We start from the raw sequence: 23588 nt of genomic DNA, 5'->3' as shown, positions 1-23588 counted from the left end.
TATTATTCCACAGGGTTCTCAAAACCCTTAGTAGGTGTCGACACCTAGGTCAATGAACCAAACAGTTATTTGCAACCGGTTGGCAGTATAATCCTATGTTGAAACTAGTATACGGTTGTTGAGTAACAGCCATGTTTGAAACTGTTACAAAAAATGGCTCTGAGCACTATGGGACTTAACATCTATGGTCATCAGTCCCCTAGAACTTAGAACTACTTAAACCTAACTAACCTAAGGACATCACACAACACCCAGTCATCACGAGGCAGAGAAAATCCCTGACCCCGCCGGGAATCGAAACCGGGAACCCGGGCACGGGAAGCGAGAACGCTACCGCACGACCACGAGCTGCGGACGAAACTGTTACATCTTTGACATGCGTTAGAACGTCAGCTTCGCTACAAACCCCAGTGTCCAACATCAGTACCTTCTCTAGTTTCGGGTCTTGAGGAAGAATGAGCTGCCATTCCTCCAGAGACATTCAGATATCTCACTGAAAGTGTTTCCCAGACGAGCTCAAGCCATCATAAAGGTGAAGGATGAACGCACACCACGTTAACGCGCAGTGACAGCTGTCCCGATACTTTTGGTCAGATAGTGTACTACGACCGCTCCCGGATGAGCCGACTGAGGGAATGTTGCCCTTCACTATCGAAAATGGTCCTTACCCTGCTCACTCACACTGAATAGGGAGGTGACCAACAGTTCTCTGCGACTGCGGGGAAATGGGGCCGCCTGAACGTATGGAGCTTCATTGCAAATTACGCCAAAAAGGAAGTGGGAATGGACTACATGATTTGGAGCCGGATAGAATTGCTCATCATACCAAATGATGGAAGTTACTTAGCTCTTCAACCAATGGAATATTAGTGGCACTGCAGTACAAGTTTTACAACAGGGAAGGTAGTCTGATTGATGCCGAAGTAGGGACCAATACACTGCCGGCCGGAGTGGCCGAGCGGTTCTAGGCGCTACAGTCTGGAACCGCGCGGTCGCTACGGTCGCAGGTTCGAATTCTGCCTCGGGCATGGATGTGTGTGATGTCCTTAGGTTAGTTACGTTTAAGTAGTTCTAAGTTCTAGGGGACTGATGACCTTAGAAGTTAAGCCCCATAGTGCTCAGAGCCATTTGAACCACTTGACCAATACACTGATTACCAAATGGGTCAAGATCACTGAAGTCTTGAGCATATGCGTTCAAGGCGAACGGTATCAGCAGCACAACTACCTGAAGGAGGAGTTCAATCAGGAAACTATGAGGACAGCTCATTGGTCATTCCAAGCTTGGATAGAGACGATGATTAATCGGAATGAAATAGTAATGAGTGGTCCAAGCGCTGAAGTAATTTGTACATTTCCAGTATACAACTGTTTACATTAGACTTTAAAAAAAATTAGACATCGGCACCCCAACTACACGTAGAAATCCCCAACGGTAATACGAAGGCTCGAGTGCTGCAAAGCCACGCAGGATCATTTGGCTGAAGTTTAGTATGCGAATAACCACAAATGCAAAGAACTGCACGGTCAACAGTCTCGAACAATTCCAAGATTGCTGATTACAGAATAGGGATAAGGAGTCCCGTGGTGGTGGGTTTTTCTTTGACTTGTTCTTCTTGCTCTCTATCATTTCCACATTTTTTTATCAATAAGACTGTAGAATTTAGCTGTAGATGTTTAATATTCTATATTTAATGTCATACTGAATGAAGTATCGACTGTATAGGCTATAACAATGTGCCTTAGAATCACAAGACCGAGCGAGGTGACGTAGTGGTTAGCACACTGGACTCGAAATTGGGAGGACGACGATTCAAACCCGCGTCCGACCATACTGATTTTGGTTTTCCGGGATTTCCCTAAATCGCTTCAGTTAGATGCCGGGATGGATTCTTTGAAAGGGCACGGCCGACTTCCTTCTCGATCCTTCCTTAATTCGCTGTTTTGTCCCCTTCCCCAAATCAACCAACCAACCAAAACGTCTTTGTTCCACCGTCTTTCTTCGCGCTCACAACTTCTTTATAACTCGTGGAAATCAGTATCCAACTTTTATTCAGTGATCCAGGCTTTCAAGCTGCTTTTCTCACTGCTCTTCCACTGATCGAATAAAGCAGGACGTATTAACCGAAATGCACTGTTTTCAATTTGCTCCCACCACAAAATTAAACGAAATTAATTTATTCCCATCTCAAACACAAGTTGTCTGTTGAGTTAACTTTTCAAAAAACATTGAAGAATTAAATCGAACGACTTCCACATGAGACCCTGTGATCCAGTCTGTATACAGCTTCCATCTATGACCACTGCAACATGCCCAAAGGGATGGTACCCATGACTTCCACAATCCGAGTACGGTGCTCTTGACGGTAGCGCGTTGCAGTGACGGTCACCCTGTCCTTACCGTAACCTCAGAGAAAAAAATAGAATGGTGCCATGTCACGTGTCCATCAAGTCCAGTCCAGTGTCCTGAAAATGTTCAATTCAGAGTTTTATGAACATCCGACGACCACCGATAATGTGTGGATTCTGTCACCCCAAATGCGAACGTTTCGTTTATTCACAGATCCAGGGAAATAGAATGTGGCCTCATTGGAAAACATTACATCTGACAAGAAAGTGGCATTGCACTCGATTCCGTTAAGAATTCCACATGGAATTCCATATCCTTGTCATTGGGCTTTATGAACTGCAGAATCTGCACCTTGTATGAATACAGACGCAACCGCCTTTTGAGGACCTCATGAATATGGATAGTTGCACGTGGCATCTGAAGTACCTGTAAACTCTGGCGAATTGATTTACAGGAAGACTTGGCGGACATTTTCAACTTGTTCCTAAGAGACACGCCGACACCCTGCAAGCCGTTTCAGAAAGCTGCCAGTGTCAAAAAAGTGCCCATGTCATGCATTTATCCTCTTGGCGTCTGGTGCAACGTAGCTTCCTGTAGTCAAAACCAAACTGCCTTTGCACTGTAACAAAAATTCCTAAGGGACCAAACTGCTGAGGTCATCGGTCCCTAGACTTACGCACTACATAAACTAACCTATGCTAAGAACAACATACACACCCATGTCCGAGGGAGGACTCGAACCTCCGGCAGGAGGGGCCGCGCAATCCGTCACATGGCGCCTCAAACCATGCAGCCACTTCACGCTGTGCACTGTAACAACGGATTTAAACGCTGCATACCAAATCGCAGTTTGTGCCTTCTCCTAAACTGAAGCCATTTTCACTTGGACAGACAACAATGAAAGAATGAAGACGCCCCGAACGTTGACAAAAATTAGGCAGCGACTCATGTCCATCTACAACCAACGCACAAGTCAGACGTGAAACAAAGAGAGATTTACTATTTTTAAATCACCTCAAAAAACAGGGCATTTTTGTGCAGTCACCCTCTTTTTCAATCGTTCATGGTAATATGTAGTAATTTTCCTTTGTTGTATATGTATGGTCATGTAAAGGCACGAGGTCCATTGCGTAAGATTTTTATATGAAACATGAGATATTTTTGTGTTCAATTACTAGCAAATGTATTAAGTATTAACAACATTTGGGATTATTACAAACTTATTTTCATTCCCTTTGATTTTTGTTCAAGATAATTCTCCACGTGTTTCATACCTCCACATGTGTTCACGTAAGAACGACATACTCAAAAGTTCTACACTTGCTTTAATAACATTTAAAGCCGAGAGGTAATAAGCTGCCGTTAGTAACGATCATATTTTATTTCAATACAATTTTCAACTCTGCAGGAAGGTTCGCGTTGCTGAAAATCAAGACAAATCTTTGTTTGTATAAAGACTTCGCGATAAATTTCTGTCATGCTTAATTAGGTCTTTTCAATTTACTGGGTGTTATAGCATGCAGAGAGGTTAAACACTTGCATGGCATGAATGACGTCTATAAGATGTAATATTGCACTTGTGTAGTTAATGTCTATTTGAGTTCTATTGTAGGAATGACAGTTTCAGTTGTGTCTTGATTAACTGTTGTGAAATCCCCTTTAATGGAATTTGTACGTGAATGACTGAGAAAAAAATCGACTTTTTAATTTTGCCTTAAAAAATTCCCTGTAGTTTTCTGAACGAGAAAAAGTTTACTTCCAGGAAAATGCACCACAGAAAGTACCACAATTAGAGGAATTTAAAAGAGTCTGCACGCGCCACGACGTCCCAATAGGACACTCAGCTCTGTCAAAAATAAAGTTTTCCTCTCATTTGTTTCGTTTTTATGAATTTTGATGATTTTTTTAGTCCCCCAAGTTGGTTAACCTGCAAAAGCTTTACAGTTGCTTATCTTTTGTTTATACTGAGAGTTTAGTCACTGTTTGCTGTTGTTTCAAGAATTTATATGGGAACGGATACCAAAAACTCTTCTAGTACGAGTAAATACTTTGAAAATAGGTGTGCTAGACGCTATTCTATGTTTTAATGACGGTGCAGTGTCAAGGCTTAATATTACGGAACTGATGGTAGTCCTTGGTGGACTAAATATGCGTAGAGCTCATAACCATTGACCTAAGGAGAATCTTCGAAGCAGAAAAATCAGTGTAGGAAGCCATCAAAGAAGCAAAAATAAGAAGAAGAAAAAGCGTGAAAAAGAGAAGGGAGGATAACAACACAGGAAAAAAGATGAATATGGACCTGGGATGCATTAGTGCTAAGCAAGTTTTATAGAAAAAGCATATTTTAACTTTATCTTGAATTTCCCGAAAGTTGAATTATTTCATGTTCTGGCACACTTGGACTAAAAAGAATTAAAGAGAGAACTGAAATTGTGTGTACTGTATCAAAACATGTTTAACTAAAAAAAGACAACTCTTGTGACTTAACTTTGAAAATAAAATGCTTTTTTGAAGAAAAACCCTGAATTCATTTCCAAAATTTTTGATAATCATACTTAAAAATTTTTTGTACCACAATTTATGACAGCACGATCTTTTCAGTAGTTTGTTTTAAAGAAAATAGTGTAAAGAATTTACAGTAAAAAATAAACCTTCTACATTGTTTGTATTTTGAGTAATGTGTGTCTGTGTTGTACGTAAATAATTAAATAAACATCTCACTTGCAACAAAAAATACAGTTAAAAAAAGTGTGAGAGCTAAAGCTCTGGTCCACTCATAAAAATGTCCCCAAAAGTTGTCTTAAGAGGTGGTAAACATTATATGGGCTTACAAATGTTATTCTTTGCGTTAACACTGTTCAGAATACGCAATTTTTTCTAGGTTTCCCTTGGTATTCACACAGCAGTCTCCTTAATTATTCCGTTGCGCTGTGCGAAAGGTCTCAAGACTGTGAAACTTAAAAACAAAGTTAGTCAGATTACGTTTATTTAAATAAGGATCTAACGTACCGGCGTTTCTTACAGTCTGCTTCCCACAACTTGGCATGCAAGAATCACTCTCTCTCTCTCTCTCTCTCTCTCTCTCTCTCTCTCTCTGTGTGTGTGTGTGTAGAAGTGTTTATGTTCTGGCCCTGCCAGGTTGGAGGCATGACCCGCGGAATTGGTTAGACATCAGAAGAACGGTTATTTATGTATTCTTGAAAGGGTTTCTCTATCGAGTAATTTAATGTAATGAGAATAGGTAGTCTACTTTTAAGACAAACAACCTGTTCCCTGTATTAGTATATTGTTTTTATCATCATGTTGTTCACGAAATGATTCAGGATAGAAATGGTTTGCTGACAATTAAATGTGATACAAGTATCAGTTATAGATATCAAGGATTTTCTACCTGATAAATTAAAGTGAACAAGTAAGAACAGAAGTAAAGTTTGTAGAAATGGATTTTGCAATTAACATAGTTGGGCAACCGCTCCTAACTGACGCTCAACATTACGATCTTGCTTGGCTGAACGCATCACGAAAGAGGGTTTATATACTACTCCAAATTAAATATTGAGCTGGACGAAGAGGTACGGTTGTCGTAATACCATATGAAGCGTACTCCCTGCACGATTGCATTGCGTCATTTACCTTTGCTGTACGGTGTGTCATTGGATGCGGCACTCCAGACAACTGCATCTGCTCCGCGCTACCTATCAACCTATAATACTGCTTATTTTTGAGTGAAGTGTCAGTCATACACTGTTCATGAGTTCTTCTGTGAAGGGGAAAACTGTTTGTCCCTAGTCTGTCTATAACGGCTGTGTATTCTCGGCTGGTTGGTGGGGCAACATGAGCAGAGGTGCCCTCGCAATTCTCTCAAGAACGTGTTAACTAATACAACTCTTCTCGATCTCTCAACTTGGGGAATATATGAGACTCTCATCTTATTAAACTCTGATCTATTTAGAGTTCATTGTGTTCAAAGAGGCCACTTCCGAGAGAGAGCTCTTTCTCGTCTGCAAATTGTATATATCAAGCTACCTCTCCCCTCTCTGTGAAGAACATTGCGTCCCTCCAAAATTGGCGTCTGACAACCAAACTGCTACGTACAGTAATTCTTTCTCCCACTGTCAAAACATTGCTTTCAGTCGTCCTATCCGCTAACTCCACCTCCGTAAAGAAATAACGTAAAAGATGCAATCTCACTTTCTTCGAAATTTTCAGACTGTTCCGCCAATGGGAGAGCGTTCTGCGAGAAACCCAATACTTTACCATCATTCATATATTATTATTTCTTTCCTTTCTCACACGTTATGTCTGGTTAAAAATGGAAAGTGACGCGGACCTTGATCAAGCGTGACTTCCTTTTAACTGTACGGTATATGTTACATTGCATTTAGGAACTTTCGGGTTATTGAACGTGCATCAATTATTACAGATTTCTGTAGTTGTATATATAAGTTTGGATGTAGCTGTATTGCGTTGATGTACTGGTGGATATTGTGTGATATGAGTCCTGTAGTTGATAGTGTAATTGGTATAATGTCAACTTTATCCTGATGCCACATGTCCTTGACTTCCTCAGCCAGTTGGATGTATTTTTCAATTTTTTCTCCTGTTTTCTTCTTTATATTTGTTATATTGGGTATGGCTATTTCGATTAGTTGTGTCAATTTCTTCTTTTCATTGGTGAGTATGATGTCAGGTTTGTTATATGCCGTTCTCTTATCTTTTATAATGGTTCTGTTCCAGTATAATTTGTATTCATCGTTCTCCAGTACATTTTGTGGGGCATACTTGTATGTGGGAACGTGTTTTTTCGTTAGTTTATGTTGTATGGCAAGTTTTCGATGTATTATTTTTGCTACATTGTCATGTCTTCTGGTGTATTCTGTATTTGCTAGTATTCTACATCGGCTTGCGATGTGATCTACTGTTTCTATTTGTTGTTTGCCAAGTCTGCATTTTTTGTTGTGGTATTGGGATCTTTAATAATATGCTTGCTGTAATATCTGGTGTTTATTGTTTGATCCTGTATTGCAACCATGAATCCTTCCGTCTCACTGTATATATTGCCTTTTCTTAGCCATGTGTTGGATGCGTCTTGATCGATGTGTGGCTGTGTTAGATGATACGGGTGCTTGCCATGTAGTGTTTTCTTTTTTCAATTTACTTTCTTCGAATCTGTTGATGTTATGTGATCTAAAGCGTTGTAGAAGTGGTTATGAAATTGCAGTGGTGTAGCCGATGTATTTGTATGAGTGATTGCTTTGTGTATTTTGCTAGTTTCTGCTCGTTCTATAAAGAGTTTTCTTAAATTGTCTACCTGTCCATAATGTAGGTTTTTTCTGTCGATAAATCCCCTTCCTCCTTCCTTTCTGCTTAATGTGAATCTTTCTGTTGCTGAATGTATGTGATGTATTCTATATTTGTGGCATTGTGATCGTGTAAGTGTATTGAGTGCTTCTAGGTCTGTGTTACTCCATTTCACTACTCCAAATGAGTAGGTCAATATTGGTATAGCATAATTATTTATAGCTTTTGTCTTGTTTCTTGCTGTCAATTCTGTTTTCAGTATTTTTGTTAGTCTTTGTCTATATTTGTCTTTTAGTTCTTGTTTAATATTTGTATTATCTATTCCTATTTTTTGTCTGTATCCTAGATATTTGTAGGCATCTGTTTTTCCATCGCTTCTACGCAGGCGCTGTGCTTATACAATATGTAATCTTCTTGTTTAGTGTGTTTTCCCTTGACTATGCTATTTTTCTTACATTTGTCTGTTCCAAAAGCCATATTTATATCATTGCTGAATACTTCTGTTATCTTTAGTAATTGGTTGAGTTGTTGATTTATTGCTGCCAGTAGTTTAAGATCATCCATGTACAGCAAATATGTGATTTTGTGTTGGTTTGTTCCAGTAATATTATATCCATAATTTGTATTATTTAGAATGTTGGATAGTGGGTTCAGAGCAAGGCAGAACCAGAAAGGACTCAATGAGCCTCCTTGGTATACTCCACGCTTAATCTGTATTGGCTGTGATGTGATATTATTTGAATTTGTTTGGATATTAAGTGTGGTTTTCCAATTTTTCATTACTATGTTTAGGAACTGTATCAATTTAGGATCTACTTTGTATATTTCCAATATTTGTAGTAACCATGAGTGGAGTACACTATCAAAAGCTTTTAGGTAATCAATGTATGCGTAGTGTAGCGACCTTGTTTTAGTTTTAGCTTGATATGGCACCTCTGCATCTATTATCAGTTGCTCTTTACCTCGTCGTGCTCCTTTGCAGCAGGCGTTTTGTTCTTCATTTATAATTTTGTTCTGTGTTGTATGTGTAATTAATTTCTGAGTAATGACTGAAGTTAATATTTTGTATATTTTTGGTAGGCATGTTATGGGGCGATATTTAGCTGGGTTTGCTGTGACTGCTTGATTTTTAGGTTTCAGATAAGTTATTCCATGTGTAAGTGTATCAGGGAATGTGTATGGGTCTGCACTGTAACTGTTAAATAATTTAGTTAGATGTGAATGTGTTGAGGCGAACTTATTTAGCCAGAAATTTGCTATTTTATCTTTTCCAGGGGCTTTCCAATTGTGAGTAGAATTAATTGCTCGGGTGACTTCATGTTGCAAAATTATCACTTCAGGCATTTGTGGTATCATCTTGTATGTGTCTGTTTCTGCTTGTATCCACCGTGCATGTCTATTATGTTGTACCGGGTTTGACCATATGTTGCTCCAGAAGTGTTCCATGTCTGTTATGATTGGTGGATTGTCTATTTTTATGTGTGTGTTATCTATTGTCTGGTAAAATTTCTTTTGGTTTGTGTTGAATGTTTGGTTTTGTTTCCTTCTATTTTCACTTTTATTGTATCTTCTAAGTCGTTTGGCCAATGCTTGTAATTTCTGCTTCTTTTAATCTAATTACTCTATCGCTTCTTGTGAGATTTTACCTAACATTTTCGTTTTTTGTCTGATATTTCATTTCTTATAAATTGTGTTAGTTGTCCGATGTCTTTTCTTAGTTTTTCTATTCTGATCCGTAGCCTGTGTTGCCATGCTGGTTTTGTGAGTTTCTTCTGTGCATTGGTTGGTTCTGATCTCTGCCTAGTGTGTATATTTAGTGTAGTGAGTGCTCCTATATAAACCAGTAGTTGTAACTCTTCCATAGTTGTATTTTCATTTATTTTGTTGTATATGATTGTGTTGACAGTTGTTATTGTTGTTTCGACTTGTAGGTTATTTGGTGGTCTATGCAAGAATGGTCTAATGTCAGTTTTTGTGTCTTTGTATTCTATATATGTCAGCTGATATTTTTATTCTATATCTAACATGTGTGTCACTTCGTGTTCTATTTATGCTTGTTCTGGTGCCTGTCTTAAGATTTCGTTTTCCTCTGATTGTTTAGTTGATGCGTGTTGTTCTTTGTTTGTTTGCTCTGGGATGCTTGAGTCCGTTACTGTATTTTCTTCTTCTTCTGAATACATATTATTTTGTTCCAGTATTTGTTGTACTTGCTGTTTGATGTTTTCTAATTCTGACTGGGGTATCCTGTTATTTTTGATTATTACACGGATCCGATCAGCTAGTCGTTGTTCTGTCTGTGGAGGTCCGGGAAAAGAATAGGCCTCCGGAATGTTCTGCCAATCGTAAAAGGCGACGAAAAGAACAAACCACTAATAGGGCTAACACCCCTTTTAGTGTGATTAGTTGGTTCAGGACAGAACTAAAGGAGCCTCGGACAAGCACTGTCATGGTCGGAGACGACGCTTGAACCCTATGCCCGTCCACAATGGTAACGACACTGCTAGCCGCACGGAAAATGATTTAAATCCAAATAGAGTTATTTTGCAGGATATGCTTCCTGCAACCACTCTAGAAGGAAAACAAAGACAGAGCATGAGATGGTCAGATGAAGTCAACTGACACCTCATGTTCTGTTATTACCAAGCAACAAACTTAGGAACCAACACAACTGGATACAGATTACAAGTATACACAACATTTATTACCAGAATTAAAATTATTATTATTATTAACGTTAATCCCCCATTAAGGAGAGCGCTAAAACACAATCACTTTTCACGACTTTTTTTCTGTTTCTTTTTCCTTCCCAAAAACCTCTTATATATTCACTGTGTTTCTTCTTCCTCTCTTCTGTCCACTTCTTTCCTTTTTCCCTTTCTTTAGGCGTTTGCTGAAATTTCTGTTTTCTCATTTTTTTCTATTTTTCCCTGTCTGTCATGTCTTCTGTGGAGATGTTCAGTTCCTTGAGGTCCTCCATGGTTTCCTCTACCCAGTTAGTTTTCACTCTATTAGTTGTCACTACCTTAAAAATTTTCTTGGCCAATCTGTTTTAGTTCATCCTACGTAAGCGTGCGTAGAACTGTGCCCTACTTTTTCGAATGTTGTTTGTAATGGTATCTGTCTGTTCGTACAGTTCTTTTGACGTTCTCTTTATCCAGGTCTCCCCTTTCTGAAATGGCCCGAGATCTTTCTCAGTATTTTCCTCTCTCGTTTTTCCATCTCCTTAATTTTTGTTCTTCTCTTGATTACTGTTGTTTCTGAGACGTACAGACCTCTGTTGAGATTACTGTACTGTAGTGTCGAAATTTCTTTTGTTGTAATGGTTCGACGTAAGTTTGTAAGCTTTTCTTAGTTTTGTGATCCTTTCTGTTTTGGATGTTGCGTTCAGTCCTGTTTTCTGTATATTCTCTCCCAAGCATTTGAAACTTTCTACTTGTGTTATTTTCCTTGCTTTGACACCACGTATTGCGTTTCTTCATATGACATTTGTAATCCTGTTTTGGATCATATTTCGTGTTGCGTCTGCATAGCTTCCTTGGCTTCTTTTCTGTTATTTGTTATGACGGCTAGATTATCGGCAAAAGCAAGACATTTTATGTTGATGGCTGTATCCTTGTGTCTTCCCATCTTTACCCCTTTGCTCTTCTGTCCCATGTCCTGATTATTTTCTCCAAAACCGAATGAAATAGAATCAGAGACAGTCCATCTCCCTGCCTCACTCCTGTCTTCATTTCGAATGGTTCTGGTTCAAAGACTTTCTGTCGGGGAGGAGATCCCACAACAGGTGGAGGCTCAGTTTTGGGGCGAGATGATTGCCCCAGTCTGACATCAACCTCCATCGCCTCTGAAGAGGAGTCGAGAGAGATGTAAGAGAGAATGACATCAACATCAGCAGACCATATACCTTCAGTCTCCTTCAGCGGGTGAGTCTTCACTTTTGGCTTGGGTTTAGATTTTTTTGTCTGAGGTGGCGTTGGAGCCACAACCTCAGAAGCGGTATGGGGTGTAGCAGCACTGGTCAGTGCACAAGACTTGACCTGGGGTGGGGGGGGGAGGGGGGGGGGGAGTGCGGGAAGGTCCATGATGTCAGCCACCACGGCCTGGTCAGAAGGCCGGGGAGGGGGGGGGGGGGGAGAGAGCAGGCTTCACAGGAACTGCAGCAGCACACGTGCACTGACAAATGCAGGTGCTAGCGCTGACAGCAGCAACCTCCGTTTGTGTAGCGACATCAGTTTTCAAGACTGGCTGTTTCAGAACGGAAGAAAAGGAGGCGGAGAATGTGGGCGGCTGCATCGACTTGTACATTTTCTTTTTTCTTTTCCTGGGTCTTCCGCTTCTCAAGGAAAACTCTGCATTCCCTACTCCACACAGGGTGATCCCCAGAGCAGTTGACACACTTGGGACAATTCCTTCCCAGGACCATTCAGCTTTCAGTTCGTCTTGGGGGATGTCAACGAGATCCCTGCAAGTCACAATACCTTTGCTGTAGTTCAAGATGTTGTGAAATTCAGTCTCTATCGCAAACTCCCCAAGGAATTGTGCCTTCTGAAGGTTCTTGACTTGTTGGAAGCTAGATGTTTCAACCAACAAGGTTCCAGTTCACAAGCGCTTAACAGATTTTAAGGTGCTAGCAATGCCTTCTAAGCCTCTCTGTATATAAAAGGGTGAAACTGTATCAAAACTCCCCTCTTTTCTTTTAACTATAAGAAACACATTCTGCGAAGTTACAAGTAACTGAATCAGGAGGACTGGCTACACGAGCCCTCTTGTTGGTTTGGGTGTTGGAACCCACCAGCGGCCCACCCTTTCCGCTAGGAGGAGAGGAATAAAAGTTCGAGGGTTCCATCTCGGTTCCACGAGCAGGTAGGGAACTAGAAGTCCACCTAGACAGCGCCCCGCGTGCCTAGGTAAGCCTTATACAACTGAGGTGGGCAGGTTCCCAGGGGTTGCCCGCTAACGACTGTTCCACCTCAACAGACATGCATCTCATCAGCGCGCAGCATACCTTGAGATTGAGGTTGTTTTTATAGAGGTTTATTCCATCCTCGCGAACCGGGCGGTCAAGCCAAGATCCCCATTCCCTGAGACACATAACGTTCCACCGCCGCGCCGCACGGTGGTCGCTGAAGTATGCCCAGAGCTTATGGTGACAGGGGACTGGCGGCGCTTACCAGTCCCCGGCTCAGGAACCCCGGGGTTGCCAAGCCTGTACCCAGCAAATGAATGTCGAGCCCCCGGGGGCTCGGAAACTTCTGTTGGTTCTCTTGATTTGTCTACTGGGTATAAATTCCGCTTTAATTTGGAATAGGTAGTGTTCGGATTCGAAAAAACCTTTATTTGTTCTTACATTCATAATTTCTCTGGTTTTTTCATGACATCTCACTGTGGCCCATCTGAAATTCCCCTATGGCATTGTTGGGAGATTTCCAAGTTCAGAGTTTCTTGTATCGTTTCTGGAATTGCATAGACATGATTTTGAGGTCGAAATTCTTGCAAAAGTTTATAACGTTCTCTCCACTCTTGTTTGTCCGCTTGTGGTAAGTGTGTATTCCTGTTGTGCCTTTGAATTTTCTTTCTCTGCCTCATTGGCCATTAAAATCTCCTAGTAAAACTATCCCCTGCTTCATGGCGATTTTGTTGGTGGTTTCTTGTCGCTCTTCCCAGAAACTTTCCACATTTGTTTTTTTGTTGGTGGTTTCTTGTAGATCTTCCCAGAAATCTTCCATATTTCTGGTTTTTGTTGTTGTAATTGTTTGTGGGGGTGTGTGCATTTTTTAGTGTATAGGCTTTGTTTCCAGATCGTATCGTGGGTGATGATATTTTTTTCTGATTTCGAAGTGACATCTATTACAGAGTCGAGTATCGATATGTGTACTACAAATCCCGTTCCGAAGAGTTTGAGATTTCTTTTTCGAATAGTTATGGCTGGTTTCCTCTGGTATGGCTGGTTTCCTCTAGTGTATTCTGTAGTTTCCCGAGTGAAAGTGATTCTCATCTGAGAATTGTGTTTCTTATATTACCAGAATTTTGGTATTGAATTTATCCATGGTGTTTGTCATTTGTTTCAGTTTACCTGGTTTCAGTAGTGTGTTCCTGTTGAGTGTTCCCATGTAAAATATTCATTTATTTTTGATGGTTTTTGAGAAGTTCTGATTTTTCTCTTCATGACATGATCCCCTGATCAGATCTGTTACCCAATCTTATTAACTGTGGCCCAGGGTAGACGATTCTTCCCCATAGTTCTGTCACAATTATTGCTTTGTGTTGAGGTTTTGGAGTTGAAATGCCAAATGATCTCACGTAATTTCGGCTGGAGTTTATAGTTCCAATAGATTCAATCGCAGCCGAGCTCACAGAGCCAAAAGACGCTGACCAGAGAACTGGTAGATGCCACACAGACATGTCTGGATTTTGGGGTTTCACCTGTAACCCTAGGAAGGGGCCCTCTCAGGGTGCTACCATCACAAGCCAAATGGTCCCAGTTTTTTTTTTTTAAAGTTTCTACTTCTCCTGCTCCTCCTTCCTCATCACTTGCAAGAGGTGGCCCCGAGCTCGGACCTGCAATGGCGGAGTTACTAGCATTCGTATATGGGCTGCTCACGTGAGTGCCGTGTGCTGTTTTAAGGGGAGCCGCAACAATAAAAATGACAAAATTAACGTTTTTTGGTTTTTTCATTATAAAATTATTTGGAGTTTTCTGAATAAAAGGAATCAAGTTTCACCCTTCTAAGTGAATGCTAGGTGTGGTTTTTATCGCTGCAAAGTTGACGCCCCGCGTAAACGGTTGTAGCGACTTGGTGTGTCACCACCAGAGGTGTACAAATTCCCATTGCAGCCTGCTTGCCCCTAGCTCCTCTGCAACCATTCATGCAGGTCAGCCTGCCGCGACGTAAACACAAGAGTACGCATGTACTGAGGCATAGTGGGTAATGCGACCGACTTGGGCTCTCGCAAGCCCGGGCTACCTGGGTTCCCGCAGGCCTGCCAAGCTTCACGGGACCCGCTCAGCTTGCTGCGCCTGACAACAGGTTGCGCTGTCAAGCTACCGTGACTGGAGTAGCCAGGTAGTTAGCCCGCAGTACATTTATCGCAACGATGGGGGCAGCTCAATGAATAGGTCGGACTTTAGTGAGATTGAAAAAAAATTGACAACTGACGAATACATGCTGGTAACGAAACAGAGCACAAGTGCCCCATAGGAAATGTTTTCGTGTGTTTATGAGGCCGCTTCAAATAAATCGGTAGGTGTGTCTCAATGCAAACTATGGTTCAAATGGCTCTGAGCACTATGGGACTCAACTGCTGAGGTCATCAGTCCCCTAGAACTTAGAACTACTTAAACCTAACTATCCTAAGGACATCACACACATCCATGCCCGAGGCAGGATTCGAACCTGCGACCGTAGCAGTCGCACGGTTCCGGACTGCGCGCCTAGAACCGCGAGACGCAAACTATGTAAAAAGCTCTTAAGTACTTATTTAGGAGCCTCGAGTATGTTACGACATGTGTGCAAATTTGACAAGCAGTTCCCTCACTCCGTAAATTTCTTGAAAGAGGACAAAGATTTAGTGGCCGAAAATGGGGTCGAAATGTGTGCTAAGGACCTGAGACCATTTAGCAGTATAGAGGGAGAAGGATTACATGGTAACCCGCAAACGATGTCAAAATCTTTTGTAAGCTACTCTTTTCCATGCACTGTCCGAAATATTATGTAGACAGTAATGTTCCTCTTGATGGTCAAGTGTGCAAAATTTCTTCAAGATCGGAATAAAACTGTAGGTTGGTGTAGAAGTGTGTAAGTAAAGTACCCTCCGCCATGTACCATTCACAATTTTAAGCAGACAGTGCCCTTCATCCTGCTTTGAATATCAAGTATGCCAAATTTCATCAAGATCGGAATAAAAACGTACAATTTATCGAATTCCGTTAGGTAAAGTAACCTCTGCCATGCACCCTACGAAATTTTAAGTAGACTGTGACCTTCCTCTTGGTTTCAAGGTATAGTGTGCAAAATTTCATCAAGATTGTATGCAATACAAACACACGGACACAATGAAAACACACTTTCAGTTTTTCTGAAATTTTCCAAATTTCCGGTCGATTTTCGAAAAATTTTATTTCATAAAAACCTTGTCCTGAGAATTACGAACACAGCAAAAAAAAAAAAAAAATTGCCGAATTGGTCCAGCCGTTCTCGAGTTTTACGCTTATCAACGCATTTGGCAATTTATTTTTAATTATATAGATAATAAGCCCGAAATATACGCGTAAAGGAAGAATGTACAAATAAAACCGAATATTTTTTGACTTGAAATTAATATATATATATAATGTTAGGGTTTGTCTTTTAGTGTTCAGGTAAAATAAAAACTTTTAATTAACGTTCATAGTACGACAATGAAGCGCGCAGACTAAACGGCTGCGTAGCGCAGCTCGGCAGTAATATGGGCAGGCAAGCAAGTTTCCCGCAGCCTGTCCGGGTTGGGTTCTGCTTGGCTTGGCTGGGAGTGAAGCAGCCTGCCCGTTCTGTTGACAACGCGCGGCGGCCTGCCCGCCTGGCCACGGGGCAAGCATGGGTGGGTTAAAAGCGGAACATGTACACCTCTAGTCACCACTGATGGCGCCGCTCGCTGGCTGCAAGCAGGGTATCTTTGCGGAATTAGACAGTGTTTTGTTTTCCAACGGCTTTATCTCTGTGACAAGTGAGTGCTCATATCGGTAAACATAAACGCTATACCGTGTGTGTTGACATGTGGAATTTGCTTTGTGTTGTTTAGGTGTTCAATTTTGCGTATTTGACGAATTTTGCTCGTACCTGTTTTACGTATCAATATGCCCCGTTTCAACAGCCGAGTGTTCAAGAAAAGGCACAATGAGCGGAAGAAGAATATTTTGTTGTTTCGAAAGGAGATGTAGCTCAGAATGCTTCACCGACTACTCCAAATGAATGTGATACACCTTCTTCCAGCAAGAAACTTTGTGACAGCGAAGAAAAATTTGAAAACTATGAAAGTGACAGTAATGATGTGAATGAAATAATTAACATTTCCTTGCTCTCTAATTTTTGAAACATAATGTATTATGCCAAGTTTGCAGAGAAAGAGGACTGGAATTGAAAATAACTTCACACATTGGATTGGCATGTAAAATCTTATTGAAGTGTAACAAATGTGCTGCAGAAGTTTCGTTTTCTAATTCTAACAGTATTCGTCGTGGTGGTAATAGTGGAAAGAAGGTGTATGATATAAATGTTACGCCAGTGTATGGCTTGCGTTGCATTGGCAAGGGCAGTACTGCAGGGACAATGTTATGTGGAATTATGAACTTGCGAAAACTACCAACCAAGTTTGGATTTTATAATGACTTGGTGGGATCTTCTGCTGAAGATATTTCTCAAGCAACAATGAAGAAAGCCGTTGAAGAAGCTGTGACAGATAATGGGAACTGTAGAGATTTAACTGTTGCTTTAGATGGATCATGGCAACGTAAAAGTCATAAATCTCTAAATGGAGTTGTAACAGCTACCAGTGGAGACAGTTGCATAGTAATTGATGTTGCTATTCTCTCAACACATTGTAGATGTAAGAGCAATACCAAGGACGAACATAAGCTGTGAAGCAAATTTTCACAGCACGAGTGGAGCGATGGTAGTAGAGGGAGTGAAAGCAAATTTTTCCAGATAACAAGAGTGGTATAATGTACGATACACTAACTATCTAGGAGATAGCGATTCTAAGGGATATAAAGCTGTAGAGGAACTCAAACCTTACGGCAATGAAATTCACATAAAAAAAACAGAAGTGCATTGGACGTGTGCAGAAGCGCATGGGGGCTCGCTTGTGCAAACTAAAGCAGACATTACGATCCCAAAAGCTTAGTGATGGTAAGACCCTTGGAGGAAGAGGAAGATTGACAGGTGAAGCAACTGACAGATTGCAGAGGTATTATGGGCGTGCAATTAGGCAAAATACAAGAAGCATTGAGCATATGAGGAGAGCAGTATGGGCATTATTTTTTCACACTGCATCAACAAATGAGCACCCACAACATGCACTGTGCCCCACAGGTGACGACTCATGGTGTAAGTACCAATCAGGAAAGGAATATGCCCATAAAACAGTTTGCCAAATGCTGTAATTGATGTAATTAAGCCCATATTCAGAGATTTATCACAGCCAAGTTTATTGGAAAAGTGTTTACATGGGAGAACACGAAATCCAAACGAAAGTGTAAATAATTTAATTTGGATTAGGATTCCCAAAAGAGTGTTTGTACAGTTAAAAAGTCTGTTAGTATCACAACTGAGAAACTACTGAATGTTTATTCACGAATTTAAATTACAATAAAATGGCTCTAAGCACTATGGGACTTAATATCTGAGGTCATCAGTCCCCTAGACTTAGAACTACTTAAACCTAACTAACCTAAGGACATCACGCACATCCATGCCCGAAGCAGGATTCGAGCCTGTGACCGTAGCAGCAGCGCGGTTTCGGACTGAAACGCCTAGAACCGCTCAGCCACAGCGGATGGCTAAATTACAATAACAGCATCCATTAAAAGCAGAATCTCAAGGGAACACCTGGTGTTCATTACAATACCTATTTCACAAACCATATCTCAAAACTTGTGAACAGTACAGCATAAGTAATAAAGGAAGAATTTGTCAAACTACACGCAAACGCACGTTAGTACCAATAATCCACACACAGAAAGAAGAAACCGCAACGACAATATTGTACACTAAACTCATGCACAGTGGGCCAGAGAGCAAATAGCTCTGCCGGTCGACTGCGTGGTCAGCACCTCGTATAGATAGCCTCCATTTTGGAAATATGAAACATACAGAAATACTTAGAAACTTGCACCCTACTTGAAACACATGTTGAACAACGAACCTCCACAAATAATAGTGGCGAGATGAGAGCTCACCGTGTGGCGGTAATGCATATGGTCTAATTCAGATAACAAAACAAAAAGAAAAACACAGGGTTTACGAATAATATTCAAATAAAGCTACACTCCTGAAAGAAGTTACAATAAGAGAAGAATAAACAACCAGAGCAGAAGGCTCAATATACCACATGAGAAGCACGTGGTTTCGATCACCATTTTTTCACGCTATAAGAAGCATGAGACTCGCGAAGTGAAATCTGTTCGAATTACAGAAAAAACTCCTAATACGAGCTTACAGAAAATATACGGCACATTGTGAAGTAAGAGATCCATACTAACTGCATGAGATATAGATTGGCCATGGCACTCTCCCATCGTTAAGCCACGGAAAGACAAAGAATCCAGTTAAAGAAATGAAATATTAATAAACTGGACGACACTCTGAAAGCGAAAATATTTGGCAGTATGATTTACCATTGATAGACCTGGAGGAACGCATTAGAATCTCAACTAAATCAAGATCTTACACATTCCAATTTCCTAACTTACATTACTAGACTCTAGAGGCGACCATAAACAGACGTTTTCACGCACCGAAGAGCCAGCGAACAGTGCCGTTCCATGCTACTAGACCGAGGTCCACTGGTAGCAGCAGAAATGTCCAGAGGAAATACGTCCTGGCTGCCTGTACCACCCTATACAATAGTTGCTAATGTCTCATTGACCCAGAAGCACTTTACTTTAGTCGACCCAAAAGTTAACTGCATTGCCATTACCATTCAAAGAACTCGCACCCAGGAATCAAAGTAAATGGAAGCATCACACAGCGTCACAGACACTCAAATACACTCTGTAGCAGACGACATAAGGAGTAGGGAAAAGGAAACACACAAACAAGGGATGGAACATAGAAACATACACTGGCAGAAAAAAAAAAAATGTAAAACTAGGAGGGAGTAATGTGACACAAACGAAAGTTAGTAGGCGTGTTTCGACATCTAAAAGATGATTATTAAAATTTCGCACCAGTGGCATAAGACTGGCGCTAGTAGTGCCGCTACGAGGGTGTAAATCAGGTTTGCTGTAACTGTTTTGAGCGTTATTTAAAGCTTCTACTTAATTATTAGCTACTCGTCGCTAAGGTAATCCTCAAAACTTCGAAGACAGATGAACTGACTTATCAAAATTGCATGTCGTCTGATGTTATCTAGAATCATAAGTAGAAGGTTAAAACGAAAGTTTTCTCCACATAACTGAAATATTCGTAGATTGCCTGGATCTTCATGAAGTGTGTGGCTTACAGTGAAAGTGATCGGTTCCAGTTTTTAAACATTTATTCTTCCGTCCGTAACAGCTGATCAAATCCATCATGACGCATTGCAAAGAGGGCGAGTTGTACAGTATGTCTTCGTAAAACAACTGACTGGTTCACAAATCAAGAAACATACTTTTTCACAACTTTATATCTTAGTGAAATAACATTCAAGTAACTAACACAGGTTACACTTCGAGATACCAGCTCAAAACTGCCCGACCCAGCAGCACCGCTGCTTCCCTATTTATATATTCTAAATAGTGGATGGTCACTTGGACCATTATTACTTAATAATGACAACATATTTTTAATCGTATTTCCGATTAAAAGTTCCAAAGCTAAGATGTTCTGAATACACAGAATAATACGTCTAAGATTATAGAATTGAATAATATGTGAAATTTAAAAATAAAAATGTTTTTAAATGTGAAAATACCATCTAAATATGAGTACAATAATGAACTTCACAAAATTAATTAATACACGCTAATTACACAATGACTCCCATTCCTAACAATAACTGAAGCTAAGAGGGTAAAACGAAACAGGATTTGATTGAGAGAATTTGTAACAGATGCCTAGAATTTTATAATTAGGCGTATATCTGGTTACAACAATACAAGTTTAATTAATAAAGTCATTAAGACGGAATGTTCTTTACAGCTTTCATCCTAAATTTACGTTTTACAATATGTGCCTTCATTTGCAAGCGACAGAATAACTTCTTGAATGGGTAAACTACATTCGTAAAAGTCCAATTATTTGAATAAATACAGCTGGTGATTAATACCACATATTTTACTCCTACCATTTTCACTAATTCAATCCTTTCCCATTACTACAATGAATGCCACAGTTTGTTAAAATACATCGTCGTTTGTTTTATTTTGTAATAGTGTCTGCTAATTAGTCTCCAATTCACGAATCACCACAATACCAATCACTTTAAAGTGATGTATTGTACTACACGATGTCAGGGAATCGAAGCTATCGTTGAGTATTTGTATATTAGGTATATTACAGTTAGTCACCTGTGAGATTGGATGTGGTGATATTAGTGAGGAATGTCTCTAAGGGGACAAAAGACTATTATCAGCATCTCACTGATTTTGAACGAGGTCGTTTAGTGCGATGAAGCTACAAGAAGCTGGATGGCCCTTCTGCGACATTGCAAAAAAGACATGGCACGAATGGAACGTAGCTACTGTACATAACTGCTGCCAGAGGTGGTCACGAGAATGTACTGCCAAAAGAAGACCGGGTTCGAGATGGCCAGGTAGCATTACAGAGAGAGACCGTCGCGTTTGGTGTATGCCTCTGGCACATCGCAGTGGATCTGCAGCAGCAATTTGAACAGCAGTTGGCACCAAAGTGACACAAAAAACTGTTACTTCAAGGACAGCTCCGGGCCAGACGCCTCGTAGCGTTCATTCCGCTGACCCCACAGCACAGCCATTTGCTGCTTCAGTGCTGTGAAGCACCAGTGGACGACAGGGTGGAGGTCTGTTGTGTTTTCTGATGAAAGCTGGTCCTGCCTCTGTGCCCTTGATGGCCATGTGTTCATTAAAAGGAGGCCAGTTGAGAACCTGCAACCAACCTGTGTGCGTGCTACACACGCTGGACCTACACCTGGAGTTATGGCTTAGGTTTCGATTTCGTATGACAGTAGGAGAACTCTCGTAGTTATCCCAAGCACCCTGACTGCAGATTTGTACGTCTGCCTGGTGGTTCGGCCTTTTGTGCTGCCATTCATGAACAGCATTCCAGGAGGTGTTTTCAAACTGGACAACACCTACATTCTACTGCTGTCACCCGACATGTTGTGGGGCGGCGGGTGGATTTAGTTGTTTACCGTTGCATAAATGTTTGTTTGAATGTTGAAACACTTCATTTCCCATTATTTAGAATGTTATTTATGCTGTCTTTCGCCGTTCTCAACACTGGCTCTCTAACTACAATATTGGCTACCAGAAAGTGATTAGCAAAACGTGAAGCCTGTAATTAGAATTCCTAGTGCCCACTTCATCTGAGAATACACTTATAGTTACAGCTTATAGCTCTGAGGAATTAGGAGATTGTCCAGGATTTATAATCAAAAACGATTTTCTAAAATAGTTGAGTATATTCTGAAAGTCACAGATGAGAAACAAAAGTATCCACACAACCTAACTAACAGAGCAGTTCAGAGTCCAATGCGCTGATGCAACTATAAATGTCCGAATTAAATGTTAAAATGTATGCTCGCCATAATTTGATGATTAGGTTCATCAAACGCCACGCTAAATAGTGGTAGAATGTTTGTCCCGCGGCGGCACGTGAAAATACGACAATACGCAAACTCAAGATCGATAACTAAAGTCAACCCAGAATTAACACTTCACTCGAAAATGATTTCATGGTTACGCGTATCTCGAGTAACTTAACACTGCATCCGAGGCTGTTTGTAGCAATGATACCGACGCGACGCGACGCGACGCGACGCGGCGCGACTCCCGACACATATGGCGTGCTATTCAGCGTCTGGAGAGAACTGGCGCCTTGCTTCCTCGCGCAGCGTTCTTATATATAAAGCCGCAGTGCGGACGGCTAAGGGAACGCCTGACCAAATCGGCTCTCCCGACTAGCTGCTGGCCTAGTATAGCACCACATTAAGTTACCGAATAAATCATAGCTTCTCTTGCCGATGGCCGATGAAGCTCTCAATTTAAATGTGTATTCAGCACGCAGGTAAGTATTGATAGTAAAATTTTGACGTGGCTAAGTTAAATATTTTGGGCGAGAGAAATAATTTAATTACACTGCACGCAGTAGACGAGCTCTGAACTGGTCCTTTGGAGATACGCTATCGCTATAGTTTTATAGGTATTCAAATGAAACTTCTCACATCTTCATAGTTATAGCGGATCTCCAACCTAAAATATAAACATCCTAGCGTTATTTATTAGCTTCCTTAAGTTTTAAGACGAAAACCAGAAAATCATGAATTTCCACTAAAATTTTAATTTGTGAAATCCAAAGTACTGTTTTTATTAAATAATTATGAAAAATGAACCTAAATATAAATTTTTACGTCTCTAGCTCTTTTCTGTTGCGCCAATGATTTTTACAGAAAAACGTCCAAATTTCGAAAATGGCTAAAGTTATCGAACTGATATTCAACACATTAATTTAGTATTCCTCCTGACATGCTAGAAACATTTTAGGTTATTCACTTGATTTTTAAAGAATTGCGCAACATTTATGACGTCAGAGCTAGTTACAGCAGACTGGCTGGCACACAATGGAAAGACTGATGTGAGTTTACTACGGCGTGAGTAGGCTGCTTCCCTACAATGTTCTACGCTGCAGAGTGTCGACATGTTGCCTTGGCCTGCTCGATCGCCAGATCTGTCTCCAGTCGAACGTGACATCATCGACGACTATTCCCGCGCCATTCACAACCAGCGTTAACCGTCCCTGTACTGACCGACCAAGTGCAACAGGTACGGAACTCCATCCCACTAACTGATATCCGTCAGCTGTACAACACAGTTCACGCACTTTTGCATTCTTTCGTTCGACATCATGGCTGTTACATCAGTTATTAATGTCCAGTATTCGACATTTGCAACGGCTTATCTTCAAATGGTTCAAATGGCTCTGAGCCTATGGGACTTAACTTCTAAGGTCATCAGTCCCCTAGAACTTAGAACTGCTTAAACCTAACTTAACCTAAGGACATCACAC

The sequence above is a fragment of the Schistocerca piceifrons genome, chromosome 5 (genome assembly GCF_021461385.2).
Source record: "Schistocerca piceifrons isolate TAMUIC-IGC-003096 chromosome 5, iqSchPice1.1, whole genome shotgun sequence".
NCBI classification, from domain to species: Eukaryota; Metazoa; Arthropoda; class Insecta; order Orthoptera; family Acrididae; genus Schistocerca; species Schistocerca piceifrons.
The sequence above is the reverse complement of the archived record's forward strand: the minus strand, read 5'-3'. Positions refer to the sequence as shown.